This window comes from Rattus norvegicus, chromosome 2 (genome assembly GCF_036323735.1).
Source record: "Rattus norvegicus strain BN/NHsdMcwi chromosome 2, GRCr8, whole genome shotgun sequence".
Classification (NCBI taxonomy): domain Eukaryota; kingdom Metazoa; phylum Chordata; class Mammalia; order Rodentia; family Muridae; genus Rattus; species Rattus norvegicus.
In genome coordinates this window covers 154,146,591-154,154,435 of record NC_086020.1, presented here as the reverse complement: position 1 = coordinate 154,154,435, position 7,845 = coordinate 154,146,591, and positions in this window count along the sequence as shown.

The following is a 7,845-nucleotide window of genomic DNA, read 5'->3' as shown; positions in this document are numbered from 1 at the left end:
TCAGTCTTTGAAAATCTAAGTAAAAATAGCTATCATACTATTGTAGTCAATCAGGTAGTACATCTGTGTTGAAGGAGGTTAAATTCCTTTCGAATGATAAATAGATGTTTGTATTTGAATGACTAAGGTAACAAACGCCCTCTTGTCCTGACCCCATTTTGTGTTTGCTTAGGCAGTTCTCGGCCCTCTATCCTCCCAACAGACATGCCTGGCTACACATCTGAGATTTCCTTGACCCTGACTGTGGTTTGATGCATTCACAAAACCAATTAATGTTTATACAAATTTAAACTAACATAACTGAAGAAGATACAGGTCAAAAGTAATAGGCATGTTATGTGTAAGATAACAATAAAAATAACAATAGTAAAAATAATGTTTTGATGTTATTCTGGCCCTTATCTAACTTTAATGTAAATTATGATCCCTCCAACACAAGGAGGGAAACTACACCCTAGAAAAAGCAAAAGAGCAATCTTCTTTTAACAAACCAACAAGAAGATAGCCACACAAACACAATTCCACCTCTAACAACAACAACAACAAAAATAACAAGAAGCAACAATCACTTTTCCTTAATATCTCTTAACATTAATGGACTCAATTCCCCAATAAAAAGACATAGACTAACAGACTGGATACGTAAAGAGGACCCAGCATTTTGCTGCATACATACAGGAAATGAAACTCAGTGACAAAGACAGATGCTACCTTAGAGTAAAAGGCTGGAAAAACATTTTCCAAGTAAATGGTCCCAAGAAACAAGCTGAAGTAGCCTTTCTAAAATCAAATAAAAAGTATTTTCAACCAAAGATTATCTAAAAAGATAAGGAAGGACACTGCATACTGGTCAAGGAAATATCCACCAAGATGAACTCTCAATGCTGAACATCTATGTTCCAAATGCAAGGGCACCCACGTTCATAAAAGAAACTTCACTGAAGCTCAAAGCACACATTGTACCTCACACAATAATAGTGGGAGACTTCAACACCCACTCTCAGCAATGGACAGATCATGGAAACAGAAACTAAACAGAGACACAGAGAAACTAACAGAAGTTATGAACCAAATGGATTTCACAGATATCTATAGAACATTTCGTCCTAAAACAAAGAATACACCTCCTTCTCAGCGCCTCAAGGAACCTTCTCCAATATTGACCATATAATTGGTCACAAAGCAGCCCTACAGATACAAGAAGATTGAAATAATCCCATGCATCCTATCAGACCACCACGGACTAAGGCTGGTCTTCAATAACAACCAAACAACAGGAAGTCCATATACACATGGAAGCTGAACAAGGCTCTACTCAATGATGACTTGGTCAAGGAAGAAATAAAAAATTAAAGACTTTTTAGAATTTAATAAAAATGGAGGCACAACATAACCACACATATTGGACACAATGAAGTCAGTGCTAAGAGGAAAACGCATAGCTCTGAGTGCCTCCAAAAAGAAACTGGAGAGAACATACACTAGCAGTTTGACAGCACACCTAAAAACTCTAGAAGAAAAAGAAGCAAATACACCCAAAGGGAGTCGATGGCAGGAAATAATCAAACTCAGAGCTGAAATCAACCAAGTAGGGGGAAAAAAAGGACTATACAAAGAATCAACAAAACCAGAACCTGGTTCTTTGAGAAAATCAACAAGATAGATAAACCCTTAGACAGACTATTCAGAGGGCACAGAGACAGTATACAAATTAACAAAATCAGAAATGAAAAGGGAAATATAACAACAGAAACTGAAGAAATTAAAAAATCATCTGATCCTACTACAAAAGCCTATACTCAACAAAACTGGAAAATACGGATGAAATGAACAATTTTCTAGAAAGATACTGGGTACCAAAGTTAAATCACAATCGGATAAACCATCTAAACAGTCCTTTAACCCCTAAAGAAATAGAAGCAGTCATGATAAGTCTCTCAACCAAAAAAAGCCCGGGACCGAATGGGTCTAGTGCAGAATTCTATCAGACCTTCAAAGAAAACCTAGTACCAATACTCTTTGAATTATTCCACAAAATGGAAACAGAAGGAACACTACTCAATTCATTCTATAAAGCCACACTTACGTTTATACCTTAACCACACAAAGACCCAACAAAGAAACAGAACGTCAGACCTATTTCCCTCATGAATATTGATGCAAAAATACTCAATAAAATGCTCACAAACAGAATCCAAGAACACATCAAAACGATCATCCATCATAATCAATTAGGCTTCATCCTAAGGATGCAAGGATGGTTCAATATACAGAAATTCATCAATGTAATCCACTATATAAACAGTGAAATAACAATCAAATAATAAAGAATCAAATAACCCTATTAAAAATGGGGTACAGAAAGAGCACCAGTGGAAGGGGAAGCCCTGGGTCCTGCTAAGACTGAACCCCCAGTGAACTAGACTGGTGGGGGGAGGGCAGCAATGGGGAGAGGGTTGGGAGGGGAACACCCATAAGGAAGGGGAGGGGGGAGGGGGATGTTTGCCCGGAAACCGGGAAAGGGAATAACACTCGAAATGTATATAAGAAATACTCAAGTTAATAAAAAAAATGGGGTACAGAGCTAAAAAAGAATTCTCAACTGAGGAATGCTGAATGGTCGTGGAGAACCTAAAGAAATGTTCAACATCCTTAGTCATCAGAGAAATGCAAATCAAATCAAACCTTAACTTCTACCTCACACCAGTCAGAATGGCTAAGATCAAAACTTCAGGTGACAGCAGATGCTGGCGAGGATGTGGAGAAAGAGGAACACTCCTTCATTGTTGGTGGGATTTCAAGGTGATACAAACACTTTGGAAATTAGTCTGGAGGTTTCTCAGGAAATGGGTCATAGCACTACCTGAGGACCCAGCTATACCACTCCTAGGCATATTCCAAAATTATGCTCCAACATATAATAAGGACACATACTCCACTATGTTCATAGCAGCCTTATTTATAATAGCCAGAAGCTGGAAAGAACCCAGATGCCCTTCAACAGAGGAATGGATACAGAAAAATGTGGTACATCTACACAATGGAATATTACTCAGCAATTAAAAACAATGACTTCATGAAATTCTTAGGCAAATGGATGGAACTAGAAAATATCATCCTGAGTGAGGTAACCCAATCACAAAAGAGCACACATGGTATGCACTCACTGATAAGTGGATATTAGCCCAAAAGCTGGGAATACTCAAGATACAATTCACAGATTACATGAAGCTCAAGAAGAAGGAAGACCAAAATGTAAAGGGGGAACAAAATACTCACAGGAGGAAATACAGAGACAACGTGTGGAGCAGAGACTGAAGGAAAAGCCAACTAGAGATGGCCCCATCTGAGCATCCATCCCATATACAGTCACCAAACCCAGACACTATTGCAGATGCCAAGAAGTACACGATGACAGGAGCCTGATATGATTGTCCCCTGAGAGGCTGTGCCAGAGCCTGACAAATACAGAGGTGGATGCTAGCAGTCAACCATTGGACTGAGAATGGGCTCCCCAATGGAGGGGCTAGAGAAAGGACTGAAGGAGCTGAAGGAATTTGTAGCACTATAGGAAGAACAAAAATACCAACCAACCAGACTCCCCAGAGCTCTCAAGTACTAAACCACCAACCAAAGAGTACACATGGAGGGACCCATGACTTTTGCATATGTAGCAGAGGATGACCTTATCTGGCATCAGTGGGAGGGGAGGCCCTTGGTCCTGTGAAGGCTCAATGCCCCAGTATAGGGGAATGCTAGGGCAGTGAGGCAGGAGTGGGTGGGTAGGTGGGGGAGCACCCTCACAGAAGCAGGAGGGGAGAGGAATGGAATAGGAGGTTTTGGAGGGGAAACCAGGAAGAGGGGTAACATTTGAAATGTAAATAAATAAAATAAGCAGTAAAAAAAATCTTATAAAAAGGGGGGGCTGCCCTGCACAGGTACCCAGGTGGCTCCATATAATGATTTGTATATGCTTGGGCCAAAGAGCAGCACTATTAGGAGATGTGGACTTGTTGGAGTGACTGTGTCACTATGGCTGTGGGCTTTAATGCACCAATCCTAGCTGCCTGGAAGCCAGTCTCCTCTTAGAGGCCTGCAGGTGAAGATGCAGACCTCTCAGTTCCTCCTGAACCATTCCTGCCTGGGCGCTGCCATTCTCCTGCCTTGATGATAATGGATTGAACCTCTGACCCTGTAAGCCAGCCCCAATTAAATGTTGTTTTTATAAGAGTTACCTTGGCCGTGGTGCCTGTTCACACCCTAACTAAGACACTCGGTTACACTGTATCTACAACCGCTCTTAATGACTTCCGTCCAAGTTGGATCTTGTAGTGTATGTGACTTTCCTATTATTTCTGAAGGGCACTCATTCACTGTGCCTTGCTGTATCCTCAATGCAAGAGGTATCTCTCCTCAGCTTGACACACAAATGGGACAGGATCCCAGCTTTTCAGTTGCCATTTGTCTTTTTGGTGATACCGTGGCTTGGTTTCCTCTGCTTAGCCTGTGGCATCATGTCTATCACTCCTTTTGTTGGTTTGTTTCCTTGTTGTTTCTTTAAGACATGGTTTCTCTGTGTAACAACCCTGGCTCTCCTGGAACTAACTTTGTAGACCAGACTGGCCTCAAACTCACAGAGATCCATCTGCCTCAACCTTCCAAGGGCTGGGATTGAAGGTGTGCACTGCCGCACCAGACTTTTTACTGTTCCTGAAGTTGAGGTTTGGAACCTAGTTAGAAAATCTCCCATGGGGTTGGGGATTTAGCTCAGTGGTAGAGCGCTTGCCTAGCAAGCACAAGGCCCTGAGTTCGGTCCACAGCTCCGAAAAAAAAAAAAAAAGAAAGAAAGAAAATCTCCCATGTCCAAATCATAGAGGATGTCACCTGTTTCTCCCCTGTAGTATATGTGATTTTATTATCCAAGCCCAGTGGGTAGTCTATTTATAATGTATTCACTTGTATAATGAGAGGCAGCTGGATACCAGCTAACCCAACACCATCTAGTGAAAGTCCATCTTCGCCTGGATGCGTGGAGACAACACTTTTATTTTGCAGTGAACTGCCAAGTGTATTCAGTTCCCTTCTGAGGGTTTCACCCCAGCTCTGCTGGCCTCTCTGTCTCACATCACATCACTGATCTTACTTTAGAAGCTTTGACTAATCTGACTAATCATTGACTAATCCAAGTCCTTCTTCCCAGCTTTTGCTTCTCAGTGTTTTCCTGGGTGTTCTTGCTTATTTTCCCACTGGGGATTATTATCAGAGTTTCACTTTTATCTTTTTTTAAAGATTTATTTTATGCATATGCATATACATATAAACAAACATAGATGTCATTTATATTAGCTGTCTTCAAACACACCAGAAGAGGCCACTGAATCCCATTACAGATGGTTGTGAGCCACCATGTGGTTGCTGGGAGTGGAACTCAGGACCTCTGGAAGAGCAGTCAGTGCTCTTAACCACTGAGCCATCTTTCCAGTCCGAGTTTCACTTTTAAAAGTCTTCCGAGTACCTCATATTGAGCCTATGGTGTTCCTCACAGCTGTGAGCTTCCCTGCTGTCCAGACCAAGTGGAAGAAGACCTCAGCAACCCAGTACGAGATGTTGACATGAGTTGGGTGGCATCCATGTTCTGTTTCTGGACTTCACACAGAGATCTGCTGCCACCATTGGTGAGAAGAGGGGCACTTCCATTTTTGCAGCACAGCCCAGTGTCTAAGAGGAAGTGGACATACATTGCATCATCTCTTTTGCACAGAGATTCAAGAAGTGACCAGAAAGGCTTTCCTTAGAGCTGGTATCTCTGACAAGATGGCTCACACTGGCACTACGACTGTCAGCCATGAGCACATCTGTTGTTCTGACTGTTTGTGGCCAGTGATTTTGAATGTGGCTGGTAATATCCAATTAAAGTCTAAAGTCCCTATCTGTCATGAAAGGAAAATAGCACATGATCTCAATAAAGCCAGGATTCTGGATCAGCAACTGTGGTCAGACTCCATATCTAGACTGAACATCCTATCTAAGCTTCAGGCAGGATTCTCCACCAGTGAGACCGCTGGCCACTCTGCACTCTCTGACCACTGCTGTTGCTTGACTGAATATGAAGATGTGAACTCTTATAGTCAGACCAAGAAGAAGGTTCTGTAACATTCTAACAGGAATGAAGTTATCCTAAGGAGACTTGTGCCCATCTCTTTGACTATACAACTTTTGAGACAGTGTACCACAAGGCGTTGTCATTTCCCTTGAATCTCATGCTGGGAAAAGGAAAGCAGGGGGAGGGGAACATAGTGACTCCAGGAAAGAGTGTTGTGGGTTGCCTTGGTGCTATTTGTACTCTGATGTTAATTCTGCTTCCTCAAGAGGGGCTGCCCGTATGAGGAGTGGATTTCATGTGAACCTTCTCCCCATTCTAACTGGTCGAAGAGTGGAAGAAGGGAAGGGGAAGGTCAGAGGAAGAAGAGGTGGAAGGAAGATGGAGAAGAACCACATGGCCTGGAGGAGCAGCAAATAGCAAGGGATCTCATAGCTGGGGAATAGAGCAGTGTAGTGGTAGATGGGCCCAATCTAGGCCTACACTTTGTAAAATAATAATGGGCTGTGTGTTTTTTACACAAGCTTTTTGGGGTTGGATATTTACTGCAACAAAAAGAGATGTTGTGCCATTCTTTCAACACATCAGAGCACCTTGCAAAAAACACAGAGACAGAGTCATTAATGGGTCCATGGTGGATGGAAGCCCCCTGACCAGGACTGCTTAGTTGTACACAGCAGCCTTTTATTTAAACCTAAAGGTAAATAAGGGAGGAGTTTACTGAACCTCTTTGCCCTCTTCCCAATGTGACCACACAAAATAAATCTCTCTGCTTTGCACCATTCTTTGTCTCTTTAACTGGCTCATTGAAGAAGGTAGGTGAGTTTAGCTTGTTGTGGCTTCCAGGGCCCCAGATCTGACTCTAACAACATTGACAACAGCACAAAGGATAAAGAATAAACATTCATTTGATGTTGTACCCTTCAAAGTTCCAGGTCAAGACAGGCTTAGCGGACAAAACAGCATCCATCCTTCTAGAACGTCCTTTCACCCCCACCTTAAAAACACATAAGAGACTTGAAAAAGCAATGTGTCCTCTAAAAATTCCCCATCCCAAAGTAATAGCCCCCAATAAGAGTGAGTAGATGAAATTTAAGACAAAGAATTCAATAATTATCTTAAATGTGCTCAAAAAAAATCACAGAGGACTCAAACTCTTATTGAATTCCAAGAGAAGGAAAAAAATAAAATAAAGGGAATATAGAATGTGAAAATGGAATTCTATAAAGATATAGTAATACTGAAAAATCTGAAATTCTATAAATGAAGTTTTCAGTAAGTTAAATAAAAAGTTTAGTGGGAAGCCTCATCCATAGAATGGATGATGGAGAGAACAGAATATCGGGGCTGGAGGACAAGATGTGGCAATTAGAACACACAGTCAAGGACAGAGGCAAAGCAATAAAATTGTGCACAGACTCAGGACAGACATTTCCACATGTCTGAGGAGAGAGATGCCCATCCAGATAAAAAGGCATTTAGAACACCCAATATGTAAAACTAGAAAACAAAGTCTCTACATGATTTTGTAAAGACACCGACAAGAGGGTGCTGGAAAAATGCCTCGGCAGACAAAGTGCTAGCAAGAATGAAGATCGGAGTCCTTAGCATCCACACCAAGCTCTGCATCCATAGTCCCAGTGCTGGGGAGGTGAAGACAGGTAGATCAGTAGAGCTCACTCAACGCCAGGCCTCACGGAGACTGTGAGCCCTAGCAATAGAAAGCATTGTGCTGGCACAGACTT